At 41.0% G+C, this 22,216-nt stretch overlaps 1 long non-coding RNA gene and 1 pseudogene across 2 annotated transcripts; both read left to right on the forward strand.

The window, feature by feature from the left end:
• Window positions 1–1,142: 1,142 nt before the first annotated feature.
• LOC112914475 (uncharacterized) lies at window positions 1,143–20,734 on the forward strand. 2 transcript variants are annotated; one of them, XR_003233880.2, is made up of 4 exons: window positions 1,143–1,298; window positions 3,143–3,253; window positions 5,577–5,719; window positions 20,373–20,734. It is a non-coding gene; the product is annotated as an uncharacterized lncRNA (long non-coding RNA). The 2 variants fall into 2 exon arrangements; XR_011994295.1 differs by lacking the exon at window positions 20,373–20,734 and adding an exon at window positions 14,764–15,824.
• On the forward strand, window positions 8,739–12,505 carry LOC140593791 (26S proteasome regulatory subunit 4 pseudogene; annotated as a pseudogene).
• Window positions 20,735–22,216: the final 1,482 nt, after the last annotated feature.

Consider the following 22,216-nt stretch of genomic DNA (forward strand, 5'->3'; position numbering starts at 1 on the left):
AGACAAGACAAAGACGTTCTGTCCTCTCTCCCGCATTCCCTCTGGTTTAGTCCTTCTCCGGCCCCCGCCCTCTTCTCATTCCTCCCAGGTAAAGCCCATCCTTAGAAGCCCCGTTGCCCTGTCACAACAAGGCTACAAGAACTATGAAAATCGGTCCCTGTTCTTTACTGCCTTTTTAGCACATTCTCCAACCAGGTCCTGCTACCCGGCGGCGGTTGGCTCAGTGTCCTACCCCAATCTGCCTGCGCAGGGCGACCAGCTATTTCTCAAACTGGGTCCAATTACTTCTGCATTCCTCACCGTCCTCATTTGCAAAATGGTAATGCCGACCCTGCTCACGTGTTAGAGTTGCTGTGTGGTCAGGGTACCGTGTGCGGGCACGGGCTGGTGGGGGACTACGTTATTACTACTGTCAATGGAGAGGAGGCCGTTACTGACCAGGCATTGAATCTCGACCCTCGATCCTCACGACAACCCCATTACTTATCCCGTTTTGCAGAAACGGTGAGTAACCGTGAGTAACCCAGAATGGGCAAGGGCAGGAGTGTGTTTCCGCAACCGGAAACGGTAAGTCTCTCACACGGTCGTGGTGGATTAACACGACACACAAAGACCCGAAACAAACGCGGGTTTCCCCGTTTCCCCCGCCTCGGCCGCTCAACGCGCGAACTCAGACCCCCCCCCTCCCCCGCTAGGCCTCGCCCCCGCTCGGCGTGCACCCCGGGGCCCGGCGTCGTCAAAGCCCCGCCCGAGCCGACCCGGAAGCAGACTCCCCAACAGGTCAAAGCTGGAGTCGCTGCTAGGGCGCCAGCGCCAGGGGGCGAGAGAGTTGCCCGTGTGGGCCCGCGCCCCTGTCACGTCAGCGGGCCGCTCCGGAAATGGAGGGGTGTGCGGTGCAAGATGGCTGCTTCCTTTGTGGTTGTACGGAACGTTGAGCGTTTTATCCGTTTCCGAGAAACGCGATGATCTGAGCGCAGGGATTGCCGAAAAGGCTTCTCGTAAAAGATGGCTGCCGCGGAGTTTCCAGGTGTCTCTCTTGACGGACCAGGGGACCCAAAGTCCAAGATGGCGGCTCCCACTGCTGCGGAGACAGCCGGAAAAGTGGGAGCGTGGGTGCGTGCGTGGGGTGGGGCGGGGCGGGGGACCGGCCACGCCCCCTGCCCACGCCGCAGGTGGGACGGGCTTTGCCTGCCGGGGCTTTGTGTGCAGGTGGAACGATGGGGGCTTCCCTTCTGGGCTCCTCGCCCACGCTCTTCCTGGGCCTCAGCTTGAGCTTAATAATACCCAGATGTGGCGCGGTAAGGAACTTTTCCCTTCCAACAACTAAGAAAAGTGGGCAGAACGGGGATTCCTAATAACCTCAAACTGACTCATGTAGACATAAAGACATTTTCATCCCTTAAACCATAAAACCAGAGAGTGACCAGGTGAGATTAAATTAGACCCCATTTTTCCTCCCCGCAGGAATAACTTGAAATTGCTAAAAAGAGCAAAGCAACAGTTTACATATTAATATGGAATGAATTCCAAGATACATTACGTGAAAAAAAGCAAAGCACAGATAATTGTGTTAGGGTTATAACATTGCCTGCATTTTGTTTCGTGACCCATACGGGTAGCCCTGGGGCGCCAGGCCGGCTCTGTAGGTGGAGCATAAGACTCTTGATCTCCCGGTTGAATTCAAGCCCTACCTTGGGTGTAGATATTACTTAAAAATAAAATCTTCAAAAATTTTTTTAAAAGACCCACGTGGGTAAAGATACAAAGGAGCTTGTGAGGGGAAGCAGAATATGCCACCCCAAAGTGTGCCTGCCACTTTGGCATGTGGATTATTTTAAAGGTATGTCAATACAGACCCAGCAGACCCAAGAAAAACTGTTTTACCTCTTCCTTAACTTCCTGAAAGGATTTAAACAAGGGGACCTGGCCCAGAAAGAGAGTTATTACCAGGGTTACCTTTTTATCTCAAGGACTTACCCTCACTGCAGGGCAAACATCTGCTTTTATCTTTCTGTGAATTGCCCTCCTCCTCTTTGAAGTCCCAAGCCCTTAACCCATTCCTTAGCTCAGAAATGGCATATAAGTTTCAATTGCCTGGGTGTCTTCGGGTTTCACATTTTTATGGGGCTTCTGTATATACAAAATTAACTCCCCCCCCCCCAATTAATCTGTTTCATGTCAATTTAATTATTAGACAAAGAACCTAGGAGAGTGGAAGGAAAATTTTTCTGCCCTGACACTTGCATAGGCATAAAATACCTCCGCAGAGGAACTGGTAACAGTAATTGCCTCATCTAACAAAAGGAATAGATATGAAAAGGTGAGGAACAGGAATAGAAGGAAAGATAAGTTCTATGAATATTTAAATATGTGATTTAATCATACAAAGATTCTTTATAAGGTCATCATATCATTAAAGGACAATGGCAAAAGAAAGTGACATTTTTCAGCTTTAACCATGAATTTAATAAAGATCCATAGGATTCAATTTGTAAGGATAGGATTTTCAAGGTCAATGCTATAGCACTTAGTGCAAAGGATCTATTCTATATCCATGTGACAACCATAGCCCTTTTGAAGGCTAGATATGTGGGATGGGGGTGGTTTGTTGCTTTTTTGTTTTGGGGTGGTTTTGTCTGTTTTGTTTTTTTGTTTGTTTGTTTTTTAAGATTTTATTTATTCATGAGAGACACAGAAAGGCAGAGACTAGGCAGAGGGAGAAACAGGCTCCCCATGAGGAGCCTGATGCAGGACCCAATCCCAGGACCTTGGGATCATGCCCTGAGCCAAAAGCAGACATTCAACCACTGAGTCACCCGTGCACACATCTGTTTGCTTTTTGAGGGGAGGTGGGGGAACAAGAGGTTTGGCCTGGCAAACAGAAGAAACTCAAACTTATTTGTTGAATGAATGAGTGCCTTTTTACTATAAAGACACATGTCCTTATCAGCATCTTCTGGTATATCTTCCTGGTTTTAGGGTTAATATCATGGAAAACAGTGGCAACATTGAGCTAGCATTCAAAGCAAGTTCTGCCTTAAAATCATCCAGAAATGTGTTTCCAATTCTCAAAAAATAAAGTATTAGTAACATGGGAAACAAAGGGAGAAGAAAAATTATTAAATTTCCTTACTACTTCTAGCCCATTGACAAGTCCTTGAAACAGACAAGGTGAACTTCTGGAAGCTCAGCTGCCTCAGTGTTGATACTGCTGTGACCAAAAGGCAACCTTAACTTGACCCTCCAGGATCCTGTGAGTCTACTCTAAACATGTAGAAATTCCTTTGGAAGCTCCCTTTCTCTTTACCCCCCTCCCCCAGGTACACATTAAGAATCATCCTCCAGGCATATGGCCCACTGATAGACATCTGAAGTGTCTCATGACTGAAGGCTTACTAAACAATAATGATCCTTCCAAAAAATAGCTAGCCCCCTCAAGGTCCTGGAAACCTTGTTTCCAAAATACATGGGAAGCTTAGGCTATCTCAAACCCCCTCCCAAGTTGAAGACATAATATCACTGCCCCTCACAACCCCATTGCAGCTCTTTCTGCCCATGGGTCCTGTCCCCATGCTTTAATAAAACCATCTTTTTGCGTCAAAAACATCTCAAGAATTCTTTCTTGGTCATCAGCTTCAAACCCTAATGTCTTTCCTACATCAGTCACAGTTCCAGAATTGGCATTGATCTTGGGAATCATATATTTCAATGTGAAAGAAGTATTTATCCTCTGTCCTGTGGGCACCTCAGTGGCTTAGTCAGGTGGGCATGAATCCCAAGATGGAGCCTCACATCGGGTACTCCACTGGGCAGGGAGTCTCCTCCCTCTAACCACCCCCCCCCCCCATGCTCTCTTTCTTTCTCTCTCTCAAATAAATAAAATCTTAAGAAATCCTCTGTCCTGAAATAACTGACCATTGCTGAGACTTAGCCAATGTGCAAGGCACTGGACAAATGGGCACTCTTAGACATACCACTCTGGGTTATTGGATGTATTAAATGTGGTAATGTGATGAGGGTTTCACCAAGTTCCTAACCTGTACTAAATGCTCTTTTATAGAGCAATTACTACTAGATTATTAGATTACTACTAGATTACTACTAGATTACTACTAGATTACTAGAGTATTAGCAATTACTACTTTGTGGCAACTCTGAGTTACTTACAGTATATTTTTCCCTCTGAGACCTTATGGGGGCTTTAAAAATATCCCAGGTACTGTAGAGATTTTATTATTATTATTATTATTATTATTATTATTATTATTATTATCATTATTATTATCATAGGAGCCACATGATATAATGGAAAGAATTTAGCTTCTTTTTTTTTTTTCTTTTTTTTTTTTTTTTAATTTATTTATGATAGTCACAGAGAGAGAGAGAGAGAGAGAGAGAGAGGCAGAGACACAGGCAGAGGAAGAAGCAGGCTCCATGCACCGGGAGCCTGACGTGGGATTCGATCCCGGGTCTCCAGGATCGCGCCCTGGGCCAAAGGCAGGCGCCAAACCGCTGCGCCACCCAGGGATCCCAAGAATTTAGCTTCTTATTGTGCATCTTTGAGTAAGTTACTTAACCTTCGGGGCTTTGGTCTCTCATGAATAAGACAAGAATCACAAGACCTCTTTCATAAAGTCACTGTGAAAATAATAGAAACAATATGTAAAGAACTTTGTGCAGGACATATAGTAGAACTCAATAAGTGGTCTCTAATTCTGCAATATTTCAACCTCAGAGTTAAGGAACTAATAGTGCACTCAGAGGCAGGAGAACTCTGGTCAAGGGATAGGAGCAGGCGGCCACAGGATGACAGTTACCACAGGAAGCTACAAGGAGAAGTTGGAGGGATGGCAGGTCCACTGGCTTCCGTCCCTCAGACTTCTTGCCTCCATTGGGAAAATTGCAAGGCCTCCACCCCAAGCAGATATGGTCTGCAGACCGTTTGCAGAGACACCCCCTTGCCAACAGCCACTTGCACTATTCTAACTCACAATCACCTCTTTGGAGCATTTACGATGCCTCTAAGAGGCACCAGCTACTATTTCCAAGGCTTATTCCTCATACTTCAGAGTTTAATATGAAGTGCCTACTACATATGTTTAAGAATTTTTAATTGTGGAAAAGTAAAATGAACTTTTTTAAAGTGTACAGTTCAGAGCAAGAATAGGTACAACAACAGTGAAGGATCATGGGCTCATGGTTGGTTGAATTCTTTTCACAAGGTTGATGACATCACACTTGAGAACCAAATTAAATGCTTAGAGTATTAGCTGTTCAAGGTTTGAAAGATATTTAAGAGTCATCAACTCCAATTACCTAATGCTCTGGACATCTTGCCTACCACTTGAGTACCCAGTTTCTACCTGTGTTGCTCAAGGAAAAGGATGCAAACTGAGAGAGCCTGTTCCATTTTTAGAGAGCTCTGGCTATGGGAAAGTATTCACCCACTTGGAGCCAAATCTGATCCCTTGCTCTGTTCCTTAGAGATGCGCAGAATGTGTAGTGCCTAATCCAAGACAGATAACGAGGGACTTTAAAGTATCCACCCTGAACTCTTGTGACTTGTTTTTTTCTAGCCCAATCTTTTTTCCAAGTTCCTGACCTACATATCCTGCTGTCTCCTGGTCATCCACAAGTGGCTATCCCACAAGGATCTCAGACTCAACATTTCCAAAGCATGACTGTTCTCTCCTCCTTCCTTATCCAGAACCCAAGCACAGTGAGTGCCCTTTGCTATTTGTATCTGGTACAAGTAACAAACAAATTAGGACTTTCTTTTTCCCTTTTGTAAAAAGTTCGGATTTAGGCAAATGTGACTACCCTATAGTGCCAACAAAGACCCAGGTTCCTGTGTTTTGACGGGAAACCCATAGTACCTTAGCCAAACAGAGATTTCCTTTTTCTCATGGTTTGAGAAGTTCTGAGAAGTGCAGTCAACCCATGAAGCCATCAGAGGCCGAAGCTACTTTTATACTTTCTGTCAATTATTCTTATCCTGTGTCTTTCATCTTCAGGCTTGTCTCCTCTGTCACATGCATGTTTCAGCCAAGGTAAACACGGAGGGAAAATAGCAACCATACTTGACAGCTTGGTTGGTCTTTTATGAACTACTCAGGAAGCTCCATTCAGCAACTGCCACTTCCACCTCATTGCCTAGAACCATGTCACCCAGCCTCTAACTACAAGGAATGCTGAAAAATGTGGGACTTTAGCCGGGCACATTGTTGAACAAATCAGGGTTCTAAGAACAAAGAGGAGAGTATATATGTGAACAGTAATGTCTGTCACAGTAATGCTTCATTGAGCAACATGAATCAGGTTTCCTAGTTGCAGGATTTCTCAGAGCCTTTAAAATTCCAGGGAGAGGGATGCCTGGGTGGTTCAGCGGTTTAGCGCCTGCCTTTGGTGGAGGGCGTGATGGATCACGTCCCACATCGGGTTCCCCACAGGGAGCCTGCTTCTCCCTCTGCCTGTGTCTCTGCCTCTCTCTGTGTCGCTCATTAATAAATAAATAAAATCTTAAAAAAAAAGAAAAAAGAAAAATTCCAGGGAAAGATACTGTATGTATCCATGGAAAAAATACTTTTTGCAGTGGTAGTGTCTCAGGAATACTGTTTCATGCTACATGTTTAAGGAAGCACAGAACAAATACAGTATCTCTCTAATTCTTTCAAAGAAAAATTTTATCTGAATCCAGGGTGGATTTGTTAAGGTATTTTTGGTACTATTATCTAAGAAGAATGACATATTTAATATTTTCATAATAATTATATCAGTATTCTTTCCATTTCCTTTTTTTTTCCATTTCCTTTTTTTTTAAAGATTTTATTTATTTATTCATGAGAGACACACAGAGAGACATAGGCAGGGAGAGAAGCAAGCTCCCTACAGGGAGCCCAATGCAGGACTCAATCCAAGGACCCCAGGGTCACGACCTGAGCCAAAGACAGAAGCTCAACCACTGAGCCACCTAGGTGTCCCATTTTCTTACCATTTCCTAATCCAAAAAGCTTCTGGCCATTTTCAGTATTTTTTCCCTTTCACAGGGAAATGGATTTTTTCCATTTTTTTTTCATTGGACTCTTGAAACAAGTCTTCACCCTTAACATTTTTATGTATTTCCTCCTAGTCTTTTTTTTTCCCTAGTCTTTTTTTATATGCATGGGTACATGTATTTTTATAAATAGTTGAGATCATATGCATATATGCAGCAGCAAGAATGATGTTTTGGGTTTTTTTTTTTTTTCCTTTCCATTGCCTGTTCTTTTTTTTTTTTTTTTTTTTTCCCCCCCATTGCCTGTTCTAAGACCAGGTATACTCAGAGATTAATACAAGAAGAAAGTTTTTGGTCACTAGGGTAAGCTCTGTTGATTGATATTCCTTCTTTCTTGGGGAACCCTCCTGCACTGTTGGTGGGAATGTGAACTGGTGCAGCCACTCTGGAAAACTGTGTGGAGGTTCCTCAAAGAGTTAAAAATAGACCTGCCCTACGACCCAGCAATTGCACTGTTGGGTATTTACCCCAAAGATTCAGATGCAATGAAACGCCGAGACACCTGCACCCCAATGTTTCTAGCAGCAATGGCCACAATAGCCAAACTGTGGAAGGAGCCTCGGTGTCCATTGAAAGATGAATGGATAAAGAAGATGTGGTTTATGTATACAATGGAATATTACTCAGCCATTAGAAACTACAAATACCCACCATTTGCTTCAACGTGGATGGAACTGGAGGGTATTATGCTGAGTGAAGTAAGTCAATCAGAGAAGGACAAACAGTGTATGTTCTCATTCATTTGGGGAATATAAATAATAGTCAAAGGGAATATAAAGGAAGGGAAAAGAAATGTGTGGGAAATATCAGGGAGACAGAACATAAAGACTCCTAACTCTGGGAAATGAACTAGGGGTGGTGGAAGGGGAGGAGGGCGGGGGGTGGGGGGCAATGGGTGACGGGCACTGAGGCGGACACTTGACGGGATGAGCACTAGGTGTTTTTCTGTATATTGGTAAATTGAACACCAATAAAAATTAATTTATAAAAAAAAAAAAGATATTCCTCCTTCCTCTTGGTGGAGGCACACTGGTTAGAAAGCTCAGAGTTAAGAAATAGATACAGGTACTATGACTGACATGCAAAATAATAGTTATTTTATTAAGATGAAAATATGTCTCCACATAAAAGTCCAATCTTGGTGGCTCCAATGGCTGAAGCAAGATGGGTCAAAGTCAGAGTAGTAGTGGTCATGGTCTTGGAGGTAGCAAGAAGGATGACAAGGACAAGAAAAAGAAATATGAACCTTGTGTACTAGAGTGGGGAAAAGAAGGAAACCAAGGGATCAGATACTGGCAACAAACTGCCACTGGTGATCCTCCCATTCAGTGCCAGTTAAAATTATTGAAGTTAGAGGAGGAAGAATTCATTAGAAATGAGGAATAAGGGATCCCTGGGTGGTCCAGCAGGTTAGTGCCACTCTCAGCCCAGGGCCTGATCCTGGAGACCCGGGATCGAGTCCCACATCAGGCTCCCTGCATGGAGTCTGCTTCTCCCTCTGCCTGTGTCTCTGCCTCTCGATCCTTCTGTGTCTGTCATGAATAAATAAATAAAATATTTTTTAAAAAATCAGGAATAATTGAAGACTTTAGGAGAAAAGCAAGGGGAGGAAAGATCGAAGGTGAATTATCTGGGGATCACAGTTCCTACCAAAAGTTGGTAGGAACCTTAGAAGAGGTCGTTGATGATCAAAGCCATTGTGTCTACATCTGTGGGCTCAGAATACCACATCAGCATTCTTTCATTTGTTGACAGCAATCTGCTGGAATCCAACTGCTCAGCCCTGCTCAACCACAAGCTGCATGCTGTGATGGGGTGTTAATGAATGACATGGATCCCCTGGTCACAGTGAAGAAGGTGGAAAAGTCCCTCCAGGAGACCTATGCTGTTATTAGGGTGTTGGACAACCAGATCAGGGAATTAAGGAATCTGTGAGTTTCCTCTTGCTCATCCTGAATATTATGGGGAAAAAAAATGGATATAAAGCACCCAAGGGAGTCATTCTCTATGGGCCACCTGGCACAGGTAAAACCTTACTGGCCAAAGCAATAGCAAACCAAACCTCAGCCACTTTCTTGAGAATAGCAGGCTCTGAATTATTCAGAAGTACCGAGGTGATTGGCCCAAACTTGTACAGGAATTGTTTCAAGTTGCTGAAGAACATGTACCATCCAGCATTTTTTATTGATGAAATTGGTGCTATTGGGACAAAAAATATTCAAATTCTGGCGGTGAGAGATATTCAGCAAACAATAATAGAACTGAGGAAGCAATTGAATGGATTTAATTCAAGGGGAGATATGCCCTTGTATCATGTATCATGATACATGATACACAAACCGTGTTTGTATCATGGCCACAAACCAAGTAGGAAATGTGGATCCACGGGCACCTGGGTGGCTCAGTGGTTGAGCATCTACCTTTGGCTCAGGTTGCGATCCCCAGGTCCTGGGATGGAGTCCCACATCAGGCTCCCACAGGGAGCCTTCTTCTCCCTCTGCGTATCTCTCTGCCTCTTCCTTTGTGTCTCTCATGAATAAATAAATAAAATATTTTTTAAAAAAAGAAATGTGGGGATCCCTGGGTGGCACAGCGGTTTAGCACCTGCCTTTGGCCCAGGGCGCGATCCTGGAGATGCGGGATCGAATCCCACGTCGGGCTCCCGGTGCATGGAGCCTGCTTCTCCCTCTGCCTATGTCTCTGCCTCTCTCTCTCTCTGTGTGTGTGTGACTATCATAAATAAAAATAAAAATTAAAAAAAAAAAAAAAGAAATGTGGATCCAGCACTTACCAGATCAGACCTCATTGAAGGGGAGAGCAAGGTCCCCATGCCCAGTGAAAGGACTAAGAAATATGATTCATGCAAGCAGGATGAGGCTGGCTGCTGCTGATATAACCCTAGATGGCTTTGATCATGGTCAAAGATGACCTTCCTGGTGTTGACATCAAGGTAATCTATATCTGTATGTCTAGTCTGATGACCTTGAGAGAACATAAAATAAAAGTAACAAATGAAAAAAAAAAGTAACAAATGAAGACTTCAAAAAAAATCTAAAAATGTTTTTATGAAAAACAAGAAGTCACCCTTGAGTGGCTTTATCTTTAGCAAACCACAATCTCTTTCAGAGAAATGGTTAGGAGTACACCAACCCCTCAGAGAAATATGATTGGGGAGGGGTCCCAAAGGAATATGTATTCCAGTTGATCTTTCTTAGCAAAACATCCTGTGTATCTTTAAAACTTTTTTTATTCAAGTATTATTTATACAATGTTATATTAGTTTCAGGAGTATGATATAGTGATTCAATAATTCTATACATTACTCAGTGCTCATCATATTAAGTGTACTCTTAATTTTCTTCACCTATCATCCTTTGTATCCTTTAGAACGTGATGTGTAGGATGCCCTCTGAGCTGCCTACACCTTTTGGTCATGTGCAATGCTCTCTTTCAGATAAAGTGTGCTCTTTCTCAAAAAAAGAAAATCCAAGCTTTTTCAACAGCTTTGATTCAAGAAATCAATAGGTAGCTAGGTTCCATCAGTCATGTTTCTTTGTCATCTCTAAGGAGTTGTCATTATCTAAAGAGTCTAAAACTGGTTGCCACCACATCCAATTCTAGCCAGTGGAAAGTGGGGAAAGAGTAAAGGAGGTACACTCCTTGTTTTCAAGGATATGACCTAGGAGTTTTTCGCCCATTGGCCATCACTAAGTGCTTTTATTCTGAGCATCTATATATTCAGATAAAAGTGTGAGGATCCTATTACAGTAAGAGGGAGGCCAAGATCTTTGCCTTCTTAAAGTTTATATTCTCTTTGAGGAACAGAAGGTAAAAACAGATGACGTGTCAGGCAATGACAAATACTAATAAAACAAAAGCAAGGTAATGGAATAGAGATGAAGATGGCACTTTAGATAAGGTGCTCAGGAAAGACCTCAGTGAGAAGAGGATGAATAATCAGAGATAGGAAGGCAGTATGTTCCTGGAAGAAGGAACAGCAAATATAAATGTTTGAGGTGGGAATGTGCTTGGCGTGTTTGAGAAACAGCATGTTGTGGGCAGTGTTCCTAGAATTTGTTGAAATCAGAAAAGTGTAAACTAGATCATGTAAAGGCCTGCAGGCTAGAATAAGAATGATTTTTAATTTGATTGAGGTAAAAACCTCAGGAAATTTCTGATCGTATTGACATGATTGTTTTTGTTTTTTTTTTAAGATTTTGAAAATTTATGTACTTGAGAGGGAGAACAAGAGAGTGAGAGAGCACAAGCAGGGGGCGTAGCAGAGGGAGACAGAGAAGCAGACTCCCCGCTAGTAGGAAGCCCCAGTGTGGGACTGGATCCCAGGACCCATGGATCATGACCCAAGCTGAAGGCAGATGCTTAGGCAACTGAGCCACCCAGGTGCCCTGTGTTTATATTTTTTTAAAGATCACTAATTTAAAAGTTATAAAACCTAAAAACTGTGGATCAAAGACCTTAATGTAAGAGGTAAAACTATAAAACTCTTAGGAGAAAACAGTACAAAACCTTCTTAACAGTGGATTCAACAATGATTTTGTGGATCTGAAACAAAAGGCATAGGCAAAAAATTGGACTTCATCAAAATTTAAACAGAATTACCATATGATTCAGTAATTCCATTTATGGGTATTTTCCCAAAGAATTGAAAGCAGGTATTCAAATGCATATTTGTATACCAGTGTTCATAACAATATATTCACAAGAGCCAAAAGGTGGCCCAAATGATGGACCCAAATGTCCATCAGTGAATGAATAAACAAAATTTAGTGTATACATATAATATCATAGAATATTACTCATACTTAAAAAGGAAGGAAATCTAACATGTGCTACAATATTGATGAACCTTAAGGAAAGTACATTAAGCAAAATAAGCCAAAAGGATGAAAGAACAAATACTGCATGTGTTGGGAGGAAGAATTTCTTTTCCTCCCTTCTAGGTTCTTTGGCTGGTAATTTGATATAAAACATATTAACAGGAGAAAAACATTTAACTACATACAGAAGTCCCATCAGAATAGGAGACCCAGGGGATCCCTGGGTGGCTTAGTGGTTTGGCCCCTGCCTTTGGCCCGGGGCGCAATCCTGGGGTCCCGGGATCAAGTCCCACGTTGGGGTCCCAGCATAGAGCCTGCTTCTCCCTCTGCCTGTGTCTCTGCCTCTCTCTCTCTCTCTCTCTCTCTCTCTCTCTCTCTGTCTATAATAAATGAATGAATGAATGAATCTAAAAAAAAAAAAAAAGAATAGGAGACCAAAGACAAGCCCATCTGTTGAGGCTTATGTGGCATCCTGAACTAAGGAATGAGATAGGGGCCTGGGGCTTCAAAGGGAAGGATGGTGACAGGACAATAAGAGGAATAAGTGTTTGGTAATTAGATGTTTGCTCTACCATATAGATAAGTCTTTCAAATAAAAATTTATCTCTGGTAATCGCTCTCTTTCTGGGCCAGGTTCCTTATCTAAATTCTTTTATGTGATTTTGGAGAAATAAACGTTTTTCTTGAATCTGCCTTCAACTCAAAATAACCCGTAAACCAAAATGGCATATTTTGGAGTCACAAAATTTGCCCGTCCCCTCCATCCCACCTTGGAAATGTCCCCAAGATGTTTCACAATTCTAAAATTAAGTTGGTAGATTGCTCCATCTCACTGAACCACTCTCTTAATACTGACACTAGTCAGTTCAGTTAAACAGTTGTATCTCATTTCAGAAGGTGATGATTCAGGTGCACTCACAAAGTTAGGGCTATGGTACAAGAAGCATTTCTATGGAAACAAAAGAAAAACAAATATTAATGATTGGAGCAGATTATAATCCCTGTTGCTGAGTTCTGAAGTCAGTGAGACAGGAAGATTTCTAGATATCTGGCTCAAAATATCTTCAGACAGAGGCAATCTGACAGATTTTTCTGGTTTGTAGTTTGAATATCACTGGTGATCTTTTTGAGGGGACACACTACAACAGGCATCAAGATTTTCTGTACATGAACTGTTGTGGTGATTTCTCTGAAGTTTTTTTTGTTTGTTTGTTTTTTAAAGATTTTATTTATTCATGAGAGACACACGGAGAGAGGCAGAGACACAGTGGGAGAAGCAGGCTCCGTGCATGGAGCCCGACATGGGACTTGATCCCAGGTCTCCAGGATCACACCCTGGGCTGAAGGCGGCGCTAAACCACTGAGCCACCAGGGCTGCCCGATTTCTCTGAAGTTTATATTAAGTTGTCCAACTTGCATAGCTTGTGCAACTTGCATAGTGAACTTGCATAGCTTCAGTAAACTAGCAGTTTTAGTTCTCAAGGATTCCATGTCAGAAGTGTGGGAGGAACTCTAGAAACCTTCGTTTGGACAGTTGTAGCCAAATATTAGAGAAAACTAGAAAAATTCAGGATCTGGTCCAGTTTACAGGTAGAAAACAAAATCCCAAAGACAATTAACAACACTAGAATTTGATATCCACAAAGGTATATTACTAAAACATAATTTTTCTCTCTTCGATCGCCCCCATTTTCACCAAAGATAACCACAGCAAGACTAATTCATCTGAAAACCAAGCCTAGCTTAAATCAACTTGGCCTGATTGTTTGCAGAGGTGCAGCAAGAGTAGTGATTGACTGTATAAGGTCTTTTAAATCTACTTTGCTGGAGCTTTTAATAAGGAATCTCAGATTGAACTTTTAAAAGCTTCTTGAGGTTAGCAAGCCATGCCAAGAAGTAGCATCAGATTGAGCCTGCGATACCTATAGATTTGGGTGAATTCTTTTTTTTTTTTTTTTTTTGAGGTCTTCAAAATATCGTAAGGTCCTACACCTGCCAGGATATGCCCTTCTTTATTCACCTGGTGAGGCGGGTAGGAACCCTGTAGGCAAGGTACCAGGCCGATTTTTCCATGAGACTTTATTGGCTCCATAAAGTTACTCTTAGTTCCTTAAAGCTGTCTGGTCATGGGACACCTGGCTGGCTCATTCAGAAGAGCACCTGACTCTTGATCTCAGGGTCGTGAGTTCAAGCCCCACATTTGACATAGAGATCACTTAAATAAATTTTTTAAAAAACTTAAAAAAAAATCTGTCTGGTCATATATGAGTCTATATACATCTCTCTCTCAAATGTGACATTCCAGTCAAAGCCTTGGTAATATAACCTGTCTTTTCTTTTCTTTTTTTCTTTTCTTTTCTTTTCTTTTCTTTCTCTTCTTTTCTTTTTTTTTTTTCTTTTCTTTTCTTTCTTTTCTTTTCTTTCCTCTTATTTATTTATTATTACTATTTTTTATAACCTGTGTTTTCAATTGTGTCCTATTACAAGGAGAATGGGTTCTTACTGATTTTGCAAATAATTATATTGCTGTGAATATAAGAATACTCATTCACCAAATTCTAGAGGGGTCAGGTAGGGAGAAAAATTGTTACATCTTTGTTCACAAAGATATATCTTACCAAATTGTTAATAACAAAAGGTTTCCTTAAATCTGGAGAAACAGAAAGTCATAAAATGTTTCCCAAAAGTCATAAAAATTATAATCATTCCCCTTGGTTCATTCATTTCCAAATAATTAAGACTTGTTCCACCTAATCCAGTTTTTCCATTGGTTCTGGAAATTCTTCCTTAGCACAATTTTTTTGGTGAGGGTTTTATTTTATTATTTTATTTTATTTACTTTATTTTATTATTTTTTTTTATTTTATGTAGGTTCCATGCCAAATATGGACACTGAACTCATAACCCTGAGATTAAGAGTTACATGCTCTACTGACAGAGACAAACAGGTGCCACCATTATCCAGCCCAGTTTCATAATCTCAAGTTATCAGAAACCTGTACTTGTCAATAGTTACTCTCTTGAATCTCCTTGAAAAAGGAGTACTTTTGGGATCCCTGGGTGGCGCAGCGGTTTAGCGCCTGCCTTTGGCCCAGGACGCGATCCTGGAGACCCGGGATCGAATCCCACGTTGGGCTCCCGGTGCATGGAGCCTGCTTCTCCTTCTGCCTGTGTCTCTGCCTCTCTCTCTCTCTGTGTGACTATCATAAATAAATAAAAAAAATAAGAAAGAAAAAGGAGTACTTTTGCAAGAACACTTTGCAGAGCATCAGAGTAAAACAGCTATCTGTAAATGGCAAAAACATTTTAAATGCCACTTGTTGAAATACAAATCAAAACCACAATGAGATACCACCTCACATCAGTGAGAATGGGGAAAATTAACAAGGCAGGAAACAGCAAATGTTGGAGAGGATGTGGAGAAAGGGAACCCTCTTACACTGTTGGTGGGAATGTGAAATGGTGCAGCCACTCTGGAAAACTGTGTGGAGGTTCCTCAAAGAGTTAAAAATAGACCTGCCCTAAGACCCAGCAATTGCACTGTTGGGGATTTACCCCAAAGATTCAGATGCAGTGAAATGCCGGGACACCTGCACCCCGATGTTTCTAGCAGCAATGTCCACAATAGCCAAACTGTGGAAGGAGCCTCGGTGTCCATCGAAAGATGAAGGATAAAGAAGATGTGGTTTATGTATACAATGGAATATTACTCAGCCATTAGAAACGACAAATACCCACCATTTGCTTCAATGTGGATGGGACTGGAGGGTATTATGCTGACTGAAGTAAATCAATCGGAGAAGGACAAACATTGTATGTTCTCATTCATTTGGGGAATATAAATAATAGTGAAAGGGAATATAAGGAAAGGGAGAAGAAATGTGTGGGAAATATCAGAAAGGGAGGCAGAACATAAAGACTCCTAACTCTGGGAAACGAACTAGGGGTGGTGGAAGGGGAGGGGGGCGGGGGGTGGGGGTGAATGGGTGATGGGCACTGAGGGGGGGCCCTTGACGGGATGAGCACTGGGTGTTATTCTGTATGTTGGTAAATTGAACACCAATAAAAAATAAATTTATTTAAAAAAAAATAAATGTCCCTTGTTAAAGATCTGTTGAGAGTTTATTATAGTGGAATTTACACATAAACACATAAATGTGGTTATATATGACATACAATATTTTAAGGTAGTAACTAGAATTATGACTGATAACGTTATACCAGTACATATTAGAATTTTAGGAATTTCATGCAACTTCCGTAATATTTATATTAATATCAATAACATACAACATAATCTAAGAAGGTTTATCATCACTTATTTTTTTTTAAGACCTCTAAGATTTTTTATTTATTTATTAGAGACACACAGAGAGAGAGAGAGAGGCAGAGGAGAAGCAGTCTCCATGCAGGGAGCCTGACATGGGACTCAACCCGGGGTCTCCAGGATCATGCCCTGGGCCAAAGGCGGCACTAAACCACTAAGCCACCAGGGCTGCCTTTTATCATCACTTATTTGACAATCCTTCCCCTGTAGTTTAACATACCAAATAAGGGATCCCTGGTTGGCGCAGCGGTTTGGCGCCTGCCTTTGGCCCAGGGATCTAGTCCCACATCAGGCTTCCGGTGCATGGAGCCTGCTTCTCCCTCTGCCTATGTCTCTGCCTCTCTCTCTCTCTCTCTCTGTGTGACTATCATAAAAAAAATTTTAAAAAAATTTAAAAAAAGACATACCAAATAAGCCCAATTAATTTTAATAGCTCTCTTTTTATAAAAGAGAACAAATCTTTTGAGATACTACAGGGACCCTCTGAAATTCTCAAAACTTAGTTTGAGGTCAAAAAAGATTGTTTTTAAAAGTTTTTATTTATTTATTTGACAGCACAAGCAGGTGAACAACACAGGAAGAGGAGAAGCAGGCTCTCCACTGAGCAGGGAGCCTAATTCGGGGCTTGATCCCAGGACCCTGGGATCATGACCTGAGCCAAAGGCAGACACTCAACCGACTGAGCCACCCAGTTGCCCCCAAAAAAAAGATTTTTAGAAAGATCTATTTATTTAAGAGAGAAAGAGGGAGCAAGCACAAGTTGGATGGGCAGAGGAAGAGGGAGAAAGAATCTCTAGCAGACAGTACATTGAGCAGGGAGCCCAATGCTGGGCTCGATCCTGTGACCCTGAGACCACTACCTGAGCTGAAACCGGGAGTCAGATGCTCAACTAGCTGTGCTGTCCAGGTGTCCCTGAGGTCAAAAGAGATTTTATTGAGAATTTTATTGTAGAAACTTTTTCAAAAATATAAAATGGAAAAAATATATATATAAAATGGTTTGGACAGTTAACCAAATAGGATCACAGATCACTATGAAACAATTCTTAAGGGCAGCCCCGGTGGCGCAGTGGTTTAGTGCCGCCTGCAGTCTGGCGTGTGATCCTGGGGACCTGGGATCAAGTCCCACATCGGGCTTCCTGCATGGAGCCTGCTTCTCCCTCCACCTGTGTCTCTGCCTCTCTCTTCGCTCTCTCTGAATGAATGAATAAATAAATTGTAAAAAAAAAAAAAAGAAAAAAGAAAAAAGAAACAATTCTTAATTATCCATTGAACCAATGACAAAAGATTTTAAAGGCAAGTACAAAATGTTATGTAGTTGTGAGCAAAACCAACAAAAGACCTAGTAAAGCACAGAAAATTTTGATAAAACACAGAATCTCTGCTTTCTAGGCAGATTATTTAAAAGGCAAACTTCTTTTGCGATCTGTTACAAACAGCAGACCAAAAGTCCAAGAAAACTTTGTCCTTTTAAGAGAGAGAAAAGCAATTCTAATTTTTCACTAGCTTATTTTTGATATGAAAATTCACTTACCTGGGCTGCCTGGGTGTCTCAGTTAAGTCATGGGTTCTTGGTTTCGGTTCAGGTCATGACCTCATGGTCATGAGATTGAACCTCTGTTGGGCTCTGCACTCAGTAGGGAGTCTGCTTGGAGTTCTATCTCTCTGCTCCTCCCACGTTGCTCATACATGTATTCTCTTTCCCTCTCTCTCTCAAATAAATAAATATTTTAAAATATAAAATAAAACTCAATTAAAGTTACTCTAACAGGGGATCCCTGGGTGGCGCAGTGGTTTGGCGCTTGCCTTTGGCCCAGGGCGCGATCCTGGAGACCCGGGATCGAATCCCACGTCAGGCTCCCGGTGCATGGAGCCTGCTTCTCCCTCTGCCTATGTCTCTGCCTCTCTCTCTCTCTCTCTGTGACTATCATAAATAAATAAAAATTTAAAAAAATTAAAAAAAAAATAAAGTTACTCTAACATTAGCAAGTTTGACCGCATATTAAAATTTCTTTCCAAAGATTATTTTTCCACAAACCTTCTACACCTTCTTTTCCTTCAACAAAAAATCATTTTCTTTCTTCATATCTATTTTACCAGAAACACACATCCTACTTTCCTTGCATATGGAGATATTTCCCTTATTTTTTCTAGCAACTTTAATTACATATATTAATTAGAATTCTTAACCCTTAGAAATCTTAATTTCTAATGAAAAATAAGAATAAGCAACTGTGAACTGTATTATACCAGTGTTCTTTAAAGTGGCAAATTTATGAATACATTTCACAATTTCTAGAAACACATGCTTCTTCACAGTGTAATCTTTAAACATGACACAAGATGTGTTTACAAAAAGACCCAAATATCTTTAATTCCTATGTGATACACTTAAAAAATTCAGCTGAGTAAAATTTAAATGTCTAATTGGCAAGATTCAGGAATAGAACAACATCCAAGGAGCTATACAAAATGGAAGGCTTGGAGGGCACCCGGGTAGCTCAATATGTTGGGTGTCCAACTCTTGATTTCTCCTTGGGCCATGATCTCAGGGTTGTGGGATGGATGGAGCCCCATGTCAGGCTCCATGCTCCCTGGGGACTCTGCTTGGAATTCTCTTTCTGCCCCTCCCTTCTGCATTCTCTCTCTCTCCAAAATAAATAAATCTCTTTTTTTTAAAGGAAGGCTTTTACAGGCAGAAAAGACAATAATTACTATTCAGTATTTTATCTTATTTGAAAATGATCTCAGGGCACCTAAGTAGCTCAGCAGTTGAATGTCTGTCTGCCTTTGGCTCAGGTCGTGATCCTGGGTCCCGGGATCAAGTCCTACATCAGGCTCCCTGCAGGGAGCCTGCTTCTCCTTCTGCCTATGTCTCTGCCTCTCTCTCTCTCTGTGTCTCTCATGAATAAAGAAATATGATCTTGGGGCAGCCCAGGTGGCTCAGCGGTTTAGTGCCGCCTTCAGCCCAGGGCCTGATCCTGGAGACCCTGGATCAAGTTCCATGTCGGGCTCCCTGCATGGAGCCCTCTTCTCCCTCTGCCTGTGTCTCTGCCTCTCTCTCTCTCTCTCTCTCTCTCTCTCTCTCTCTCTGTGTCTCTCATGAATAAATAAATAAAATCTTTAAAAAAAATAAGATCTTTTAAAAAAAAAGAAGGATCTAGATATTTGGTGACTATACATCCTTTGATTTAACTTAGCAAAACTCCCAAGTTGTAAGTTACTGAAAAGATTTGGGGAAGCTAAGTAGACATATCTTAAAAAAAAACATAAATATTGCTCAAAAGTTGATTTATAAACTGTTACCTTACATTTAATTCACTTGTTCTTAACAATTATGTTTAGATTATTTAGGAAAATTTCATGAGACATTAAAAAGCTAACCATCTTAAAGTGTCTTTCTTGCTGACAAATTCTATAACAGAGATGGCATGAACTTATTTGACTTTTGGTAAACTTAGGTAGAATAAAAGTATATTTTATGCTGATAATTCTGAAGATATGCCTATTTTAATTACACCAACAAACTTAAACTAGCTTTAATACTGAATGTTTCTCCAGACCACTTGAACCGGAAAAATATTTGGGTTACATATTTCTGAGAACTTGATTATGTAAGCACTTCATTTTCTTAGTTTTGGCAATACCATCCACAGGGATAAGGTGGTACACATCTACAATATCCGTATATGGACACACATAAAACTACAGACAGACACAGAAACCTTATAGTTTCATTTTAAAATTTCAGCCATGAAATAGGTATAATAATGTAAAATTCATGTTACAAAAGAACAGTTGAAATAAGTTTGCTCAAATGGCTAAAGCCTTTTAGAAGATACTTAAGATTTGTATTTGTTCTTGACAAGTAATCTTAATGCAAGTTCTTTCAAGACCTTTGGTTTCTTAAAAGAGTTTTTTTAGTACTTAGGTTTCAGGATTGGTAAAAAGGAATAGGTGGAGTTTGAAATGCCTCTAGAGTTGTATTTCTAGTTTTGCAAAGATTTGTAAGATAAGAACAGTCGTCCAAAATTCCTCAAAGAATTGGTTTGTAGCCTGGATAATAAGGAACCAACACACCCATACACCTATATTAGGATGTTTTCCTTCCCTCTAGGTACATTATTGTGCTGCACTTTATTATGTTTTGCAGATACTGTGGTTTTTATGAATTGAAGGTTCCTGGTCACCCTGGCATTGAGCAAGTCTATTGGCGCCATGCCCACTTCATGTCTTTGTGTCACATTTTGGTAATTCTTAAAATATGTCAAACTGTCTCATTATTATATTTGTTATGGTGATCTGTGAATGGTGTTCTATTATGTTACTTTTGTAATTGTTTTGGAGTACCAAAAAATGAGCCCACATAAGGTAGCAAATTTAATTGATAAGTATTATATGTGTTCTTGACTATTCCACCAACCAGCCATTTCCCCCTTTCTTTATCCCTCTCCTCAGGTCACCCTATTCCTTGAGGTACAACAAAACTGAAATTTGGTCAATTAATAAACCTACAATGGCTTCTAAGTGTTCAAGTGAAAGAGTCACACGTCTCTCATTTTAAATCAAAAGCAATTGCTGCCATCTCATGATCAAACTTGAATGGATAAGTTGCTTCTAATGGATGACAAAGAAAGTGGTCTCCTGAGATGGAATCTATTCCTCACGGAGATGCTGTGAAGGTTGTTGAAATAACAGGAGATTTAGATAACATAAACTTAGTTGATAAGGCAGTATCAGGGTTTGAGATGATTAACTATAGTTTTGAAAGAATTTCTACTGTGGATAAAATGTTACCAAAGAACATCCCATACTACAGAAAAATGGTTTGTGAGAAGGAGAGTCAATCAATGCAGCAAACTTCATTGTTGTCTTATTTTAAGAAGTTGCTACAGCCACCTTAGCCTTGGACAGCCACCACCACCAACAGCCATCAACATCAAGTTAAGACCCTCTACCAACGATGAGATTATGAATCCCTGAAAGCTCAGGTGATGGTTAACATTTTTCTAGCAATAAAGTATTTTTAGGGCAGCCAGGGTGGCTCAGCGGTTTAGTGCTGCCCTCAGCCCAGGGCATGATCCTGGAGACACAGGATCGAGTCCCACATCGGGCTCCCTGCATGGAGCCTGCTTCTCCTTCTGCCTGTGTCTCTCATGAATAAATAGATAAAATCTTTAAAATATATATATTTTGAAACAATAGGAATTCCTTTTTCTTTTTTTAACGATTTTATTTATTTATTCATGAGAGACACAAAGAGAGAGAGACACACACACAGGCAGAGGGAGAAGCAGGCTCCATGCAGGGAACCTGACATGGGACTTGATCCCGGGTCTCCAGGATCTCGCCCTGGGCTGAAGGCAGGCGCTAAACCGCTGAGCCACCCGAGCTATCCCAAAATAAAGTGTTTTTAAATTAGGTGTGTACATTGGGTTTTTTTAGACATAATGTGCATTTAATAGGCTGAAGTATAGTATAAACATAACTTTTATATTCACTGGGAAACTAAAAAATTCATCTGGCTGACTGTATTATGATACTCATTTTATTGTGGCGGTCTGGAACCAAACCCGCAATATCTCCAAGGTATGCCTGTATCATGTTAGTTTTCAGCCAGAACAAACAGCAAATATTTCCGTCAGTATTAAACAAATTCTCACCTTGGATGTAAGAGGAGTTCCCAAAGAGGGTGCAAAAAATATTACCTTCCCAAGATCCAGAGTCACTCCCAAAGGTAGCCAAAAGAAAAAACCAACAAGCTGTATGTCCCAGGCAAACAGAAAGCCAAACCAAGTTCTTAGGACACAAAACTAGGTAAGCAAGAGTAAACAGTTATCCCTGGGAGTAAAAGGATAAAAACCAACAGTTCTGGATTTGCAAAGGAAGAAATAACGTGAAATTTTATTTTCTGCCATCTTGAGAACATGAATTATTTGGATGGGAGTCTACAATATACCTGCAAAGGACATTAGTAGGAAAGCCTGACACTGGCAG

This window comes from Vulpes vulpes, chromosome 9 (genome assembly GCF_048418805.1).
Source record: "Vulpes vulpes isolate BD-2025 chromosome 9, VulVul3, whole genome shotgun sequence".
NCBI lineage: Eukaryota > Metazoa > Chordata > Mammalia > Carnivora > Canidae > Vulpes > Vulpes vulpes.